Below are 19,169 nucleotides of genomic sequence, written 5' to 3' on the forward strand. Positions count from 1 at the left end.
GTATGGCTACCTTAAGTGTTAAGCAGGTTATACACACATGGATTTCCACCGTTGCAAAATTATTGATTCCTTTCTGAAAGGAATTAATTCAGAAGTAATCGATTACAATAGATTCCAATAAAGAATCTAATAAACATTGTTTAAACCACTGTGTTGCTCTAAAGCTATGGGCCTGCCCCACTCCTGAATGAACTAGAATTTTCGTGCTGACCGATGAATATTTTTGATAGATTTTTGGCCAAATTCAACTAAATTTGATTCATCTGACATTTTGATTGATCAAATCAGCATGGAATCAAATGAGAAAAAGTAACGAGTGTATGGGCACCGTTACTTATTGCACTTAAAGGACAAGTAAAATTATAATGCCAAATAAATTCATTTATCTTTCCACCCCTGCGAAGTAAAAAAGCCAATGGCATGCACATTGTGGGAGTTAAAAAAAATGCTCTACTCACCCCACTGTCAGACACCCACCCTCAGTGTGTAATAGTGTTCCCATGTGATTGTATGTAGGAGCCAATGGCCTGTGATGCCTTCTGTGCATACAATCACACGTGCATGTGTGTAATAGTGTGCCCATGTGATTGTACGAAGGAGCCAATGGCCTGTCATGCCTTCTGTCCATACAATCACACGTGCATGCGTGTGTAATAGTGTTCCCATGTGATTGTATGGAGGAGCCAATGGCCTGCCATGCCTTCTGTCCATACAATCACACGTGCATGTGTGTAATAGTGTGCCCATGTGATTGTATGGAGGAGCCAATGCACTGCCATGCCTTCTGTCCATACAATCACACGTGCATGTGTGTAATAGTGTGCCCATGTGATTGTATGGAGGAGCCAATGGCCTGTCATGCCTTCTGTCCATACAATCACACGTGCATGTGTGTAATAGTGTGCCCATGTGATTGTATGGAGGAGCCAATGGCCTGTCATGCCTTCTGTCCATACAATCACACGTGCATGTGTGTAATAGTGTGCCCATGTGATTGTATGGAGGAGCCAATGGCCTGTCATGCCTTCTGTCCATACAATCACACGTGCATGTGTGTGTAATAGTGTGCCCATGTGATTGTACGGAGGAGCCAATGGCCTGTCATGCCTTCTGTCCATACAATCACACGTGCATGTGTGTAATAGTGTGCCCATGTGATTGTACGGAGGAGCCAATGGCCTGTCATGCCTTCTGTCCATACAATCACACGTGCATGTGTGTAATAGTGTGCCCATGTGATTGTACGGAGGAGCCAATGGCCTGTCATGCCTTCTGTCCATACAATCACACGGGCATGTGTGTAATAGTGTGCCCATGTGATTGTATGGAGGAGCCAATGGCCTGTCATGCCTTCTGTCCATACAATCATACGTGCATGTGTGTGTAATAGTGTGCCCATGTGATTGTATGGAGGAGCCAATGGCCTGTCATGCCTTCTGTCCATACAATCACACGTGCATGTGTGTAATAGTGTGCCCATGTGATTGTACGGAGGAGCCAATGGCCTGTCATGCCTTCTGTCCATACAATCACACGTGCATGTGTGTAATAGTGTGCCCATGTGATTGTATGGAGGAGCCAATGGCCTGTCATGCCTTCTGTCCATACAATCACACGTGCATGTGTGTAATAGTGTGCCCATGTGATTGTATGGAGGAGCCAATGGCCTGTCATGCCTTCTGTCCATACAATCACACGTGCATGCAGTTATACAGACTTGGCAGTGCTGAAACTGGGTTGATGGTGCTGCGGAATTCACAGGGTGAGACACTTTGGCAGCTAAAACACAAGGAATGCCATTGAGATTTTTTTTTTACTCAGTAGGGCATCGGGTAAAGATGAATGAACTTGGTGGCTTTACAAGTTTACTTCTCAACAGAGTCCTGCAGATCCACTTCCTGCCGAGTCATCTGGACCTACTATGCAGTTCAGCAATGGCAGTCCTCATATTTCTCTAATGGGAGGTTTATTTTAAAGTGTACCTGTAGGGAAAATAGGGCCCCTATGGGTTACTCACCTTGGGAGGGGGAAGCCTCTGGATCTTGGAGAAGGTTCCCCAGTCCTCCTCCACCAGCCCATTCCAGTGCTGACAGCTCGTGCATGTGCAGCAGCACAGACCCGCTCAGGCTCCGACGGAAAAAGTAGATCTATGCTACTGTGCAGGCGCAGTGTGCCGCGCTTTTGGGGCCTCATTAGCCTGGCTGAGGAGGACATGGATGCCTCTCCAGGATCCAGAGGCTTCCACCGCTCGAGGTAAGTATTCGGAACTGGCTTTAGCAAACCTCACAGGTCTGCCTTAAGTTAGTGACTGACTAATGGAGGTATGCGGTAAATCTATACAGTGTTCACCTCCGAACCTCCAGCGATTTTTTTTTTTTTTATCATTTCCTATACAGTACACGCGATTGGATGTTGCACACAAACCCGAAACTGTTGGCTGTACGTCTCGTTTAGTAATTCAGCAGCCACTAATTCTCTGCTGTCTCTGGTGATGCAGAGAGGAGCTAAAAATGAAGCCGCTAATCAAGCAGGCAGGTGTTCGTCTTCATTATAATAAGGTGTTAAATCCCACCTGTGAAATGATAGCTATTATATTTTTTTCCTTGCTCTTACTGGTTGGCTCAAGCTAATTAGTAGTTTTCCTTTTACCTGACTTGTCTCTCTGAAATAGTTGAAGTAAGGAGAAACCTTAAATGTATGGAAGTAAAAAGTTGCCTCTTTTGTATTGTCATGGTGCATTTTAATGACCAAACAGCTTTACGTAAGAGCAACAGCTGCTACAACTGCCACTTCAGTGTGAGGAAAAGGACAGCCCAGATTGTCTTCTGCCTTCCCAGTGTGACAGGTGGCAGTTTACCGGTACGCTGAGCGGCTTCTGCTTCTGGGAGCACCTTGGGATTTCACAGGGAAGACTAAACACAGGTTCAAAATGTAAAAGCACCAATTATATGGTTCTTCTTTTACTGAGAAAAGAAAAATATCACGCCAGCAGGTGATTTTGTACACTAATCTGTATCTATACCCAGCACTCTTTGTGAACTAAGCCATTCTCTTTCAAGTCCAAATGCCATACCAGAAAAGTCATGCCAGGCAACAGTATGTCTCCACACACTGTTTACCGCACTTCAAGGGTCCTCAGCTATGTGGGGTATGTTGCTGCATGTGGCTTGTAAAAGCAAGGGCTCCAACAGATAAAAGCAAATATGCCATGTCTGCTAGGAAGGCAGCTTGGGATGCTTGACCCATGTCACAGCTCTTTCCTGTTACCTGCATGTCTAGCTGGGCAGCTGAATGACAGCGCAGGCTGATTCTGTCTGCACATATTTGGCTCAGGCCGTTTGCTGGCCACACACAGAGCATTCCCGTCCCGCAGTTGTTTTGTTTGTAAACATGTCCTAACAGACTAAAGCCTTGTACACAAGCTAGATGGTGCTCGGCCAAGGTGGCCATTGGGGGCTGTTTCTAATTAAAATCTAGCATGTGTATGGTGGCCCCGGATTTCCCCACCCCCCTTCCCTGATGCATCAGTGAGAGATCCGGACTCTCACTGGCATTGTGGGCATCAGCAGAAGAATGCCGCTCGCGGAGGAAGAAGGACATTGCCCGGAGCCCCTCCTCATGTGGGATCGACGTCTATAGGGATATATGCGCGGACGCATGTATGATGTGACAATACTATTCTCTGACCAGAGATAAATTGGATACATAATCGTTATTGTTTTACACATTAACTATTCGCCAGCTGTGATATGGCAGTATACTCCGTCATTGTCATTTGTTTTTAATTGATGGGGAGAACATTTGTGATATCAATCATTAACTTTTGTATCTGGGAGGGATAGTGTTTTAGACACTTTTGTATCTCAAATAAAGTAACATATTGGTATACTTATGGTGGCCGTGTGACCTAGTAAATTCTTTTTAATCTATATATTTCTGTGTAAAGTTGGCCCCAGCCTTCATCTTTAGAGGGTTTAGTTGCCATTAGTCTAAACACGATTACATTGTTTGAATTAGGTTAGACTATCATTACCTCTCCTGCTCCATCATACACCGGGCCCTGCAGACTAGCCACACCTTTGTACAGCATTTGGGCCCCAAATCCCAATCTCTGCAGGTGACAGTAATTGTGCATGTGTACACACCTTTAGGGCCCAGACACACTATTAGCGCTGTTCTGAGTGCTTTGTGATTGATTAGCACTTTTTAAAAATGTCTGCCATTCACTTTCATTAAAATCGTGGTAAAAATCACTGCAATTTTTCACATATGCGTTTGCGCGATTGTGGCGATTTTTATATGATTTTTTTACCACGATTTTAATGAAAGTGAATGGGAGAAATTTTTAAAAAGCACTCCGAAAGCGCTAATCAATCACAAAAGCGCTCAGAAAAGAATAGTGTGAATGGGCCCTTAGTTGCCTATCTCACATCAAACATATTAAATAATATAGGGTGACTCAGGCTCAATAATTCTAACAGCTTGACCAAATCTCGTCATCTACACCTAACAATATCTGTGCAATTGGATAAAAAAAACAACAGGTCATATATGGAAGCACTTAAAAATTATTGTAATGATCAACAATGTCAGATAATGCAATCTTTGATTACAATACACAAATTAATAAAAAAAAACAATCATCCAATAGTCATACATGTAGTTCCACTTTTAAACCTATAGATCACTGTTGTGAAAGTTCCTCCATAGAGGAATGTATTGGACTTCCTATAGTTGGTAAATCCAGTAAGACCAGCAAAAGTACATTGTCAAACACTGAAGAAACAACTTACAAAGTTTAAGTGGCTGTTCCAGGGAACTCTTCGACTGGTGCAGAGAACTCTTCAGGCTGGTGCACACAAAGAGAGCTTCTGAGCGCTTTTAAAAACGCTAGCGCTTGGGAAAAGTACTTGGCTAATGTATTTGAATGGGATGCATCACATCAGAGCGATGTGATTTTCTCCCAAACGCAAACGCCGGTCCTGCAGCATTTCTGCTCTTTTCTGTGGCGATTCAACCTCAATGTTAAGTATAGGAAAGTGGAAAATCGTTCTGAAAAGCGCTAGAACAGAGTAATTTCCCAAGCGTTTTTGTTACAGAAGCTGTTCAGTTCCAGCTCTACTGTAACAAAAAATAAAAAATGTTACACCAAAAGGCTCCAAAAATCGCTAGGCATGATAAGAGAATTGCGATGTACATGCCTAGAATCGCTCTCAAAAATCACTTCAAAAAGCGCTGAGCGTTTGCGATTACGCTTGCGCTTTTTGGTGTGTACTGGCCCTTCCAAACACAATGTGATGACAAAATCAGCTCCTACATAGAGAAAACTGGAGTTAATGTAGTTGTAACAAGTTTAAAAGGCCTTAAAGCAGACCTGAACTCAGAACGTCTTCTCTGCTCTAAAAGATACACAACACATAATAACCTTTAAACAAACAAACAAAAAAACATTTCTTTGTTACAGCTGATACAAATACTAAAATAAATCTGCAGTGTTTCTACTCCTGATTCTTGGAAGCAGTATATTTTGTTCTGGAAAAGCATTAGCAGAAGTCCTAGATGGAAAGCAGGCCTGTAACCCACTAGAAAGCGCAAAACGCTGTCACAATCACTAGCGATTTGTGATAGCATTTTGCAAGCGATTTTGGGAGCGATTTCCCTGCTTCTATACAATTCATTAGGCCTTGTTCACATTGCGTTCCTTTCGCGTGACCATTAGCATTGAGCGGTTTTTGACACATATTTTTTTTCCGATTCCTGGCGCTTTGGTGGGCAATTCGTTTTTGTGCTAAGCGTTTTTTCTAAGCGGTTTTCCACAGCGGTGTTGTAATTCACTCCCTGACGCAAGTCAGGAAGTGAACTCTTTGACCCGTAAAAGAATAAATACAATGTATTTATTCTTAAAAACGCAAACGCAATCGCTGCACAAAGATTTTTCGACTGTGTCTCGTTGTTAAAAAGCGCGCGCAGGAGAAAAAAATTGAGAAAACGCCTGCAGTGTGAATGAGCCCTCAGAATGGAAACACTCCCAAAATGCTGCATGTCCTGCGATTGCGATTTCCTTAATCGCAACCGCTCTAGTGGAATCTGTCCCATCCATTTACATTGGCAGAGCATTTAGGGAAATCACTAGCGATTGAAAGCATTCCATAAATGCTTAAAAAAAATGCTCTAGTGGGTTCCAGGCCTAAGTGCACTTTCCTGTACAAGCGCACTTCTCCTTGATGCTGTTGAGAGAACACACAGTTTGGGAAAGCCGGCAAACCTTTAGTAAATAACATTTTTAGTTTGTAGAAACAAAGAGTTTTGTGATGGCTAACAGGGTACAACACTCTACTGCTTCTAGTTTGCAGAAATAAATACACAGGTTTCCTTTTTAAATATATAAAACAGGCAGAGGAGCAGAGACACTGATATTTAAATCTTTTAAAGGCAAAATAAACCAATGTGTTGGGCAAAGAGCACAGAACATTAAATATTTTTACCTTCTGGAATTTCATTTACTACATGTAATCTTGGTGGCTCCTTTTCCACTTTACTCACACTCTATTTTAGTTCTAAACATGGTACATTTTTTGCCTTATAAAAACCAATTACTCCTTGATCTTGTAAGCTATTTTTTCTTGTTGTATACTAACTAACTGAAAATAACAATAAATAACTGTAAAAATAATAACAGAATTACACATAAAACTGTACAGAGGAAGTGTTCTAATATGATTAATGCACAGAGCTGTCAGAGCAGGATCATCTGCAAGGCAACCAAGGCAGGCGCCTGGGGGCTAAAGGGTATCAAGGGGCCAGGTAGCCACCTTCTCTGACCCCCTCTTTCACCCAGGGGCGTATCTGGGTAATATAGCGCCTATGGCAAACACTGAAACTGCGCCCCATATCCATTTGCGTACCATATCCAATTGTGCCCCGTATGCATACTGAATGTGTCCCTCCAGTAATGATATCCAGATTTGCCTTCCAGGATACGTAGTGAGAATTAGCCCCTCAGTATTGTTAATCAGAGGTAGACCCCAGTGTAGGTCACCAGAGTTAGCCACCCTGTATAAGTAGCCAGAGGTTGCCCCCCTAGGCTAGATAGCCAGAAGTAGCCCTTACTGTATAGGTTGTCAATCAGCTTAGGTTGCCCTCCCAGCATAAGTAATTAGATGAGTGCTCTCCCTCCAGTATAAGTAACCCCCCCCCCCAGTATAGGTTGCTAGAGTTAGCCCCCCAAGTATAAGTAACGATCAGCATCTCTCAGTATGGTGGTGGAGCATGTGGGAGGAAGGGGCAGCCATGGGCGCCCCCATGGTGCTGTGGCGGCCATGGCACAAGCCATGCCTGCACCCCTCTAGATACGCCTCTGCCTTAGATTACCAAAAAGACACTGGGAACTAAAGCTACTATTTTGACTTTGGCCCTGTTTTGTCTTAATCCTTCTCTGATTGTCACTAATGTAAGGGCCTGTGTACACCAAATGCAGTGCTGAACCACCTCTTCCACCCCCCACCCCTCCACCCCAGCTGCCCATGCGATTCATGCACCATGGAAGTGCCATTTTCAGCACCTGTAGTATGATGTGCCGCCATGTTATAAAGGCATCCAGGTACATTTTCGAGCAGTGGAGATGGGTAGTCCCATTCATTTCTATCAAATGGAGCTGCAATGCTCTGTACTCCAGTATGTCCAGCAAAGGTGTGTGCCCTGGCCCTCAACCTATGCTGCAACTGATGCTAAACCTGGATTATGAAGGTTGCCAACCCCAGAGCTGGCACCTTTGCACTTTATGTATTGTACCAGGCTAGGAGCACACTTGTCTGTGCAGGAAACTATGCGATTTGTTTTTGTTTTGCATTTTCTATGCATTTTTTTTATAAACTCCCTTTTTAACAAGGGGAAAAATATCTTTTTTATTTTGGGGGTGGGAGGGGTGGCGGTGGGGGGTTATTCTTTGACTTGAAAGTAGCTCATGGGAACAAAATGGCATTCGGGCACGTCGGTGTGCCCACCGCAATACCAGCCACCAGGTTGGTGCACCTTTGTTTCCTGTCATACACAGCCAAGGTGACTGCACAGATTTGCTAGAAACATTACAGCAGTGCTGGATACTTGTCTAATTTGTTCTTGCAATTATAGACTGGTGATATTTTGGTCAGAGGTCAAACCAGCAAAATCAGCAGGGGATCAAATACTTCTGTATGTACACAGTTTTCTGATTTGTTTTCATTAACCTCTCTAAAGAATGTGACTTTACTTTCAGAAACTGTGTTCTATAAACTTTGTGACCATTAGTAGTACATGTATATAATAGTACATTTGACCTGAGCCGCAGCTTGGCTTCCTATTGGAGGAAGCTAACACAGGCGGAGGGGGGGAGGGCTGTCGTGGAGGAGAAGGCTGATTGACCGCCTCACATAAATAAAGCAGGCTAGCGACAAGTAGATTGTCGCTAGCCTGGTGATCTTTTAAGGGGGGACAGCAGAGCACAGGGGGGGGGGGGGGCTAGCCCAGGGCCGGCCTTAGGTTTCACAGCGCCCTTAGCGAAACCTGATTTTTGTGCCACCCCTTCATCCTCTTCATGGGGACAGTGGGACAGTTAGCCTGCAGTGCGCCCCCCCACAGAAAAAATGCCCTCAGACTCAGTATAGGCAGGTACCCAGATATAGGTGCCCCCAGTATAGGATCTCATGTGTAGATGCCCTCAATATAGGTTGCCAAGCATAGGTGCCCCCAGTATAGGAAGTAAGGTGTAGGTCCTTCCATAGGTAGCCAGGCGTAGGTGCCTCCAGTATAGGTAGCCAGGTGTTCGTGCCCTCAGTATAGCTAGCCAGCTATAGGTGCCCCCAGTATAGGAAATCAGGTGTAGGTGCCCTTAGTACAGGCAACCAGCTACAGGTGCCCCCTTGGAAGCCGGCGCTCTGAGCGACCGCTCTGGTCGCTCAGGTCAAAGGTCGGCTATGCTAGCAGCAGTACAATGATCCAGAGGAATGTCATTGTGCACACAATATGCCTCTGGGTCCTATTAGGATTACAATATGACACCTCTGGTTCTCTTTAAGATACTCACATTTACATACATGATTCCATAATCCTGCATGAACTTGGAGTTATATGCATTTCACTGACCATCTGCAGAGGACACTGCACACTGAGGGCCAGTGCACAACAAAAAGCGCTAGCGTAATCGCAAACGCTTTTTTAAGTAATTTTTTTTCCAGAGTGATTCTAGGCATGTGCCTAGCAATATTCTAATTGTGCCTAGCGATTTTTGCAGCGTTTTTGGTGTAGCATTTTTTTTGTTACAGTAGAGCTGGAACTGAACAGCTTCTGTAACAAAAACGCTTGGAAAATCGCTCTGTTCTAGCGCTTTTTAGAGCGATATTCCACTTTCCTATAATTAACATAGAGGCTGAATCGCCTCAAAAAAAAAAAAAGCGCAGAAATGCTGCAGGACCTGCATTTGGAAGAAAATCGCCCCTGGTGTGATCCATCCCATTAAAATACATTAGACAAGCACTTTTCAAAGTGCTAGCGTTTTTAAAATGCTCAGAAGCGCTCTTCTTGGTGTGCACCAGCCCTCACAAGCAAAGCCTCTTTACATGTTGCGGCATATGGTGTCTAAAGTATAAAGATTCTTCAAGTAATTACGTTTGCAGCTGTGGAAAACAATGACAAAACTCTTGACATAATACATAAATGCCATAAAGGGTGTGTTCTTACTTACGGCATTCTCGGCCAGTATGGTACGTTCGCCCTTGCAGGGGGTGAGACTGTGAAATAGTACATAGAGTTCTGAACCTAGCCTTTCACTTGTTGCATGCTGTTGTTAGTGCTGAGAGAGAGAGACATTTTTTCTGCAAAAATATAAATAACTCAAAATTCTTGTCGAACTACGTATGAATCTTATTACAGGGTTGATATTGATGCATTCCACCAACATGACATGCAGCTAAAACAAATCTGAATTTTCCTACATCTTGAGGGCTCGTTCACACTAGGGGCGTTTTCTGCCTTTTTTCAAGCACGGGTGATTTTTAAAATCGCCCACAAAACGCTTGTGCAATGAATCTCTATGAGAAGGTTCATATCAGCGCGGTTCGTGCGCTGTGCATGCAGCAAAGCGGTGCTTGTACCATTTTTGGGGTGAATTTTGCTGATTGGAAGGTATAGGAAAAACGCAAATGCTCACAAAATTGCTTTGTGCAGCGATTGCGTTCGTGTTATTAAGAATAAATACATTGTATTTATTCTTTTCAAACTTCCTGACTTGCTGACTTGCTTCAGGGAGTGAATTACAAAACCACTGTTGAAAAGCGCTTAGAAAAGTGCTTTTATCAGAAAAGCAGCGCGCAGTGGAGTGCGCTGTGGGAAAAAAAATGCACAAAAATGCAAAACGCTTGCATTTTTGTTTTTAGGTGTACATGAGTCCTTACTCTAGGCATACAGCCTTCCCCTCATGTCATAGTGAAGCATCAAAAACCTAGCTCTTTATTGATACGCTGCAATGGCTGACAATATGTACACTGTGACATAGTTTGGAGACTTTTGGCTAATGCACACAATGTAGCACTCTGCTGTACTAGCAGAGCACAGTTTAGCTCGCAGGCTGTGGACTCTGCAGTCTCCATGGTGCCATGTTCTGGGTGGCACTCTGCCCAACATATTTAGATAAGCAATCTTCTCATTTTAATTTCCATTGCTGTGGCCAGTACACTGCGCAGGGTGCCAGGGACATCTTATGATGGCTTCTCATTGGCTTACCAATCTGATATGAGTGGAAAGAAAGCACAGGACAGACCACTACAACCAATTTGTTGTGTACATTTTTTTTCTGGGGTGAGAAAAATGTTTTTATTGTATGTTTTTAAAAGAACCTTGTGGTGACCACTAGTGTTGGGCGAACAGTGTTCGCCACTGTTCGGGTTCTGCAGAACATCACCCTGTTCGGGTGATGTTCGAGTTCGGCCGAACACCTGATGGTGTTCGGCCTTTTTAGTTCGGGTTCGCCCGAACTATTCAATGCCCGCCAAACAGGGCCGAACAGGGCCCCTGTTCGGCCGAACAGGGCCCTGTTCGCCCGAACATGCCGCAATACGGCCCCCCTATGGGGTCGCAAGCATAAGGGGGGAGCATGCCCCGATCGCGGGGGGGGGGGGGGGGGGAAATTCCCCCCACCCCCTCCGCTAGCGCTCCCCCCTCTGCCCGCTTCCCCATAAAAAAAGTTTCAGGCAAGTTAAATAGTACCTGGTGGCTGGCACTGGCAGTGGAGTGAGGAGGAGGAGGAGTCCGAGTAGCAGAGTGACGCGTTGAGGCCGGGCAGCGGGCGGTTCAGCGGTAGTACCCTTGTGGTACTTCCGCCCTTTCTCTGACCTCACGTCCTCTACGTGATGACGCATACGAGGGTACGCGTGACGCGTACCCTCGTATGCAGAGGACGTGAGGTCAGAGAAAGGGCGGAAGTACCACAAGGGTACTACCGCTGAACCGCCCGCTGCCCGGCCTCAACGCATCACTCTGCTACTCGGACTCCTCCTCCTCCTCACTCCACTGCCAGTGCCAGCACCAGGTACTATTTAACTTGCCTGAAACTTTTTTTATGGGGAAGCGGGCAGAGGGGGGAGCGCTAGCGGAGGGGGTGGGGGGAATTTCCGACCCCCCCCCCGCGATCGGGGCATGCTCCCCCCTTATGCCTGCGACCCCATAGGGCCCCCAAAATGGGCATGTTCGGGGGTCCCATTGACTTCCATTGAGTTCGGCGTTCGGGCCGAACATGCCGAACATCTGGCCCATGTTCGGCCTGTTCGGCCCGAACCCGAACATCCAGGTGTTCGCCCAACACTAGTGACCACAAACAATAAAGTGGCCCCTGGTGGATGGAGTTATATATGTTCTGTGAGTTCCTTCCCCTGACCCTCATAGTATTGCAGTGGTATCTCCTGCAGTAAAACAGCCAACTGACCATCTGGCAAAATGAAAGTAGCTGATTCAGGGTAGGAACACATTAGGTAGACATGCATATGCGGTTTCCACTACGTGCTATGGAAAACGTATATGCGATTCTGCCTAGTGTGTTCCTACCCTCAGGTGCAGCATCAGCCTGCTTCTTCCAAGTGACATGAATTCTACAGATTGTATAGCACTACGCAGAATATGGCTAGCACTGCCTCACAGCCCAAATTATGAGGGGGGTGCTACTGTAGTACTAATGAGGATGTAGGGAAGAATCTAGTCCATCTCTTCATGGGGGATTCTCAGGGATTTATTTATTTTCAGAAGCACTTAGGCCTGGTGCACACCAAAAACCGCTAGCAGATCCGCAAAATGCTAGCAGATTTTGAAATGCTTTTTCTTATTCTTCTGTAGCGTTTCAGCTAGCGTTTTGCGGTTTTGGGAAGCTTTTTTGGTGTAGTAGATTTCATATATTGTTACAGTAAAGCTGTTACTGAACAGCTTCTGTAACAAAAATGCTTGCAAAACCGCTCTGAACTGCCGTTTTTCAGAGCGGTTTGTGTTTTTCCTATACTTAACATTGGAGGCAGAAACGCCTCCGCAATCCAAAATCTGCAGCAGCCCAGGAGTATGCGTTTCTGCAAAACGCCTCCCGCTCTGGTGTGACCCACCCCATTGAAATACATTACCCAAGCATTTCCACATCCGCAATCGGATCTGAAAACGCGACCGAACCACTCTGGTGTGCACTAGGCCATTGTGAATGGCAGTTGCTCTGTCCAACTGCCAAAAAACTGTGTAGCGAGCAGGGAAGCTGGCCAGCATCATTGTTTAAATTCTTTTTAGGGAATATCTTGGAATATCTTTATAAAGAATAAAAGCCTTGCTGAGAATCCCCCATGAAGAGATGGACTAGTCCAAAACCTGTCGCTTCTGTCAGATTTCTAATCCCTACTGTAAGTGACAGCAACATAGGAGAAAAGTAAATGCATGCCAATTTATGCAGCTTGCTTGACTATGAACCAATCAAATCCTGCTGAGGTAAAATTCGATTGGTCCATTTTCAAGCTGCATAAATCTGCATACAACATTTGCATAATCCTGCATCAACTCAAAATGATTTGCATCTCATTGGCCCTCCCTAATCTTGCAAAGCCTACTGGTAGCGAAGAGAAAGATGCCTGAAAATAATTTGCAATAATGGATATCACTTGAGGGCTGCATTTGCTTTTAATTCTTTATGAAATTCTTCTGCAGCCTAATCCACCTCAGCACTTCATATCTTATGGACAGCGTGTTCTTCTTTAATTATAGCTCTGTTGAAATGGTTTAATTGAAAGGGCTGTTCTTTCACTAAAGTATACACAGTAAGACAATAGTGACCCATTTTCCCTCAACAATATTTTAAAAGTGGATAAAGTTTCCTCATTGTTTATGTCGGTTCGCCGTGCCAAGATATGTGCAGAGAAATGCCTGAGCTGCTGGCAGAACGTTGTGTTTCGGGCCTCTGAACTGCGCTCACTTGCTATCACGTTATGTGGCCTCACAAGGTGACAGGAGGTTGTTTGCTATCCCATCAGGGCTTATAATGTAATGTCTATGCAGGCTAAGGTCAGGCATTGGGAGAAGCCTGCAAGGAACAAACTCATCTGACTTTTGCAAAGTGACACAATTCTTTTTGGAAGCCGGCCAATATTAAAAAAAAAAGATCCTGTATGGACTGCAGCCAGCAGTGCTCCAGGCATCAACACAGCCAGGGCTCGGAACATGTTCCTGGGAAATCATCTGACATCTGCACATTGGGGTGTCCGGCGTCCTGCCTCTTCTGGGTACAAAGCGCTCATAAACACATTTGCACACTGGCTCCAGCAGCATTAGGAACTCGTCTCAGCCAGATCATTGAAAACTTTAGTAAGATTTACTGACAAGACAGAGCTATGTGCCTCACTTGTTATTCAGCCATGTGCTGCTGAACATACCATGTTGTTTTGAATAGTGAGAAGCAACCTGCGCAGCTGAAGGATGGATGGGAAGGGGGACGGGCAGAGGCGGCGACGCTCACTGGAGCAAGTGGGCCGGTTGCACAATACACCCTGATGTTTGTTATTCTACTTGGAATATTGATCAAAACACAGTCTGCTGACCACAAGAGGAAAATAAGTATGTTGCTTTCTCTTGTGCTCCTGGATAACAAGAGTTTATCTCTTAAATGGCAAGATCAAAATAACACATCACTGATCCAATGTGTTTTTCTCAGCTGGAGAGTGCCCTGAAAAATCCTTGTTATATCTAGGCAGAAGTCACTTGCCCATCTGCTGCATGGCCTGCAGTTGCTAGGGAGCATCTCCAGTACGCTCCTTATCTCTCTTACTATGATGCGCGAATTACAGCTTTTGGGTGTATTATAGAAGCACTTAGCATGCCACCCACTTTACAAAACAGTAAATGCCAGCTGCAGCAAGCAGAACTGACCTTTTCATCGTCACATGGCAAAAGTTTGAATCCATTAATAATTTTACAATATTATATCATAGGATTGTACATGTTATCTGCAAAAGCTAGCAATACTTCTCCAATGGATGAGGGCCTCACTCCTCTACAGGCATGAGCGCTGCCGTACTGTGCCTGTGCAGTGAGCTGGAGCCATTAGTGCACGAGCGGCTCCATGGTGCTGTGCAGGTGTAACCTTACATTGGTGCAGAATGGCCATGCTTGTGCCAGAAATAGAGCGTGGCCACAATGTTCTGGATGGTCCTGGCCAGCATCAGCAAGGAAGACACAGGAAGCCTCCACAGGCTGAATAGGTTTCCCTCTTTTTAGATAAGTACCTTATATACTCACATATAAGCCTAATTTTTTAGCACAATAAATATATTGGAAAGTTACCCCCTCGGCTTATATGGGAGTCAGTGGAGCAGAACGGATGAGGGAGCAGGTTTTGTTCCTGGCAGAGGAGCATAAGGATTGTGCACTAGTGATGCTAGTGTGTAAATCGGCTTATACAGAAGTATATATGGTATGTCTTTTTTTACCCAGGTACCTTTAAAATGGACCTGTACTTTTGCACAGGATAGAAGGAAAATGTAGAGACATGCACTCTATGCATTTAGAGAGTTTAATCCCCCTTCATCTGTGACTAGTTGCAATTGTAATTTGATCTCTCAGCTCTTACCTGGCTACCTCAGCAGAGCAGTTAATTTGTAAACATAAGATGTTAAACGTATGTCTGCTTCCATGACAGCAGGTAGTAGACACACTGCAGATTTATCACTGGATTTGTATCAGCTGTAACAAAGTAATGTTTTTAAAGGTTGTTATTATTAGGGATGATTAATGAGATGTAAATAATTTCAAGTTGATGCAGAATTATGCAATTTTTGTAAGCAAATTTATGCAGCTTGAAACTGAACCAATCAAATCCTGCTGAGGAATGGTCCATTCTTAAGCTGCACACATTTGCATAATCCTGTATCAACACAAAATTATTTGCATCTCATTTACCATCCCTAATCATTATGCTGTTATGCTAAGTACACACTTGAGAAATTAATGAAAGATCTTAGACCAATTTTACCACCTTCCATGTAGTAAGAGAGCCCCCATTTTGTCCACCAAGACACAAGTACTCAGTGCATCATTATGCCTCCAACAAGTGCAGGTTGCCCTCCTCCTAATACATAGTAATGTAGCCAGGAAAGTGAAGCTGGTAGAGTTATAGTTACCTGTTCTGTGTATGTGAGCTTCTTCAGCTATCACGTCGGACCTCTCCCAGTCATTGCACATGTGACATGCGTTCCACACGTCAACAGCAAGTACATAGAGATGTTTAAACAATCGTTATTGGATGATTTGGGGCCTACTGCAATTAGTTGTGGGCAAAAGATTCCGGCTTTCAGAGCATGAACTCACAACCTTAAAATTCTATGTTGAACAAAACCTCAATTAGAACTTATTTAGCCCACTTCCTGGCGTTTTGGATAATTTTTATGAAAAGGAAAATAAACTTATGACCCTGCGTAAATTACAGAGACCTCAATAAAACCACTATTAACCTCCTTAGCGGTAATCCTGAGTCAGGCTCGGGACGGAATTCCGCAGCTCAGAGCAGTAAGAGCTGTTGCAGAGATCTCTGTGGTATGTTTTTTTTCTTGTTTTTAGGGTCTAAAAGCTTGTGAAAAAATTGCACTGCTTTTAGACTCTAAATCTGGAAATAATCATAACGCCAGGGAGGTAAAGAACCAGTATTTGCAATCAATTATCCCTGGTCCAAATTGTATCTAAGGGGGACCTACAACTTTGTTTACATCAGTTAGAGTGATGAGTTGAAGACTGCCTTCTATTTCCAATCTAGTTTTTTCAATATTTTTGGACATACCCTTTTAAAACAGTAATGCCCTTTTACCACTTGCATACATATAAAATATAGTCCAAGATTGTATTTAACTCTTCATGATCATCTTCCTAGATGATGTATTTGTTTTCTCTGAAAGAGCATGTCAAAGTTCTCAGAAATTTGCAGATTCCAGGATTCTATACAAAACCAAAGAAATTTGAGTTTGAGAACTCAATACAGCGTCTTATGGTGGCCATACATGGTACAATTTTTCATTTTTTTTCGATTAGATAATTTAGTTTGATTATTCCATTACATAGAATATAAAGATTTTTCCAGCATGTCCAATCAGATTTTTCTCGAAAAAACGGGATAATCGTTCGAATTTCTTGAACGAAAAAAAAAAAATTTTCAACTTTCATTCGATTCGATCATTTAGATCGAATAAACGGGAAAATCAAACGTTTTTATTGCATCGTGTATGGGCACCATGAGTCTCAATATTTAATCTCACATAATTGCTAAGGATCCCCAGAAGGCTTTTGTGGATCCTCAACTGTCCTGCTTCATCCAACAGGTAGGAGTCAACTTTTTCTAGAAAGTTTACTCCATCTGAGAAAAAAATATGATGTGTGTGATTGCGGGTAAAAACAAAAATCTGCCCCAGAAGAGCAAGAACCTTGAACATATACATACAGGTGATTGAGACACCATCAAGCTAGATTATAATTATTTATGTAGTATAGGCATCTTTCACAGCACTTTACACAGTTAAAAAGCCATGTCATGATCTGTCCCTCTGAGAGCTCAAAATCTTATCCCTACCACAGTGAAAGTCTAGTATCTGAAACATTGTCTAGTGCCATTTGGAGGAACCCACTTAACTTATCAGTTGGTGATTTGAAAACATTACATTCCTCCGTACCTTATACTATTCCATCTGCCTAAAACATTCTACTGATCCAGCCATCCTTACGACTGAAAGTCTTTGGAACTAAGTTCTTTGCTATGGTATTTTTGCAATGACCACATGCTTGCAGGTCATTTTGAAGTGTCCAAGACGTGACCTCCTTCAGCATACTTCCTGGCAATCCAAAATGTCCAAGGACTGTGAAAAGTATGCTCTTTCCTGTGCTGATTTTGCCCGCTCCAAGAACCTTTTTACGCACACCTCACATCCTGTACCACTCATGGAACGTGATCTCATTAGATATTATTGGCTCATTTTTTCCCCCTTTCTCAGACTCACAATAAATATGATATAAGTCATGGTGGCATGACTTAAGCCAGATTCTACTGGCGCATGCTTATTACTGACATGAGATTTAAGGTACACATACATTACGCAATTTGTGGCATCGATATCTGGCAGATTCAGTCATAATGAAGGAGTCTGCCAGAGATTGATGCTTAAACTTGGCCACCCAATTGTGATTTCGATCAATTTGTGTCCAAAATCTACCAAAATGATTGGTCTTGCCAAAATCGATCAAAATTATTGATCCGGCATGCTGGAAAGATCTTGCTGATTTTTCTGACGACCACGGCCAGTCTCCCCTCATGTGTAATATGTACCCCTCCAGCCTGTGGGAAGTGTGTAAGCAGTGCTGAAATTCACCTGTCCAATGTCAAACCTCCGTTAGTGTCTTGTTGTTTTCTCTCCACGCCGCCTGGATACACATTACATGGGGGAGACCTGGGGGGCCTGACAGGTGGAGATGGCTGCACAGATTTCCTATTTACTTATGTATTTAACTATTTAATATAAATTTAATGCAGCGCTGTACATATTATATTGTCTTGTCGCTAACTGTCCCTCAGAGGGGCTCACAATCTAATATAATCCTTACCATAGTCATAAATCTATGTGTGTATTGTGTAGTGTATGTATCATAGTCTAGGGACAATTTAGGGGGAAGCCAATTAACTTAGCAGGATGTTTTTGAGATGTGGGAGGAAACTTGAGTTCCCGGAGGAAACCCACACAGAACATACAAACTCATTGCAGATGTTGACCCAGGGACGGATCTGGGGGGGGGGGGGGGGCAAGTGGGTCTCTTGCCCCAGGCGCAGTTTGTTGAATTCTTAAAAAGGCGGCAAAATGTGGATGGGGAATGGCAGTTTAGGCGCCAAAACCTGACCTTGCCCCAGGCGCAACTTGGGGCAACTTGATCTAGATCCGTCCCTGTGTTGACCTGGCTGGGATTTGAACCGGGGACCCACGCTGCAAGGCGAGAGCGCTAACCACTACACCACCGTGCTGCCCATTTTCTTTCATGCTGAAATCTGTGCACAGCACACTGCTAGCAATAGATCCCTCTCTGATCAGATTTGATCCCAGAGTGATCTACAGTTTCTGATGGTTGAATCTGCTGACAAAGCATGGGCACCTTAAGACTCTGCTGGAACCAAAAGATCAGCATGACAGCCAGGCAACTAGCTTTTTCCAAATAGGAATAAAAGATGTCAGCCTTCACATTCTTCTTACTACAAGTTTCTTTAATAAGAATTTGGAGGAAAGTGCACAAATTTCAAGGAACACCAGTAGCCCACAGCGATCACTCTGATTTCTCTACATAATGGGTTACTTATTTTTAGATAAGGCCCCCAAGCACTTTATTGGTATGAAACCTCAAACTCTTCCAAAAACATCTTCAGTGCAAGAGGTACAATCAAAGGAGGGATACCATTTGTTAATGATACCAATATTCAACACACATATAGAGGTGAGCATTAACCCTTAGGGGACCGGCTGCCTAACCCCCCCTTAAGGACCAGGGCATTTTACCTGCGGGGGAGGGGGCACATTTGGGGGTATCAGGCAGCCGGATCCCAAGTATTGTGAGCTAGGCATTAGTGTCCCCAGTGTATCCAGGTGTCCCCCGTATTGCCA

Source organism: Hyperolius riggenbachi, chromosome 1 (assembly GCF_040937935.1).
Source record: "Hyperolius riggenbachi isolate aHypRig1 chromosome 1, aHypRig1.pri, whole genome shotgun sequence".
NCBI classification, from domain to species: domain Eukaryota; kingdom Metazoa; phylum Chordata; class Amphibia; order Anura; family Hyperoliidae; genus Hyperolius; species Hyperolius riggenbachi.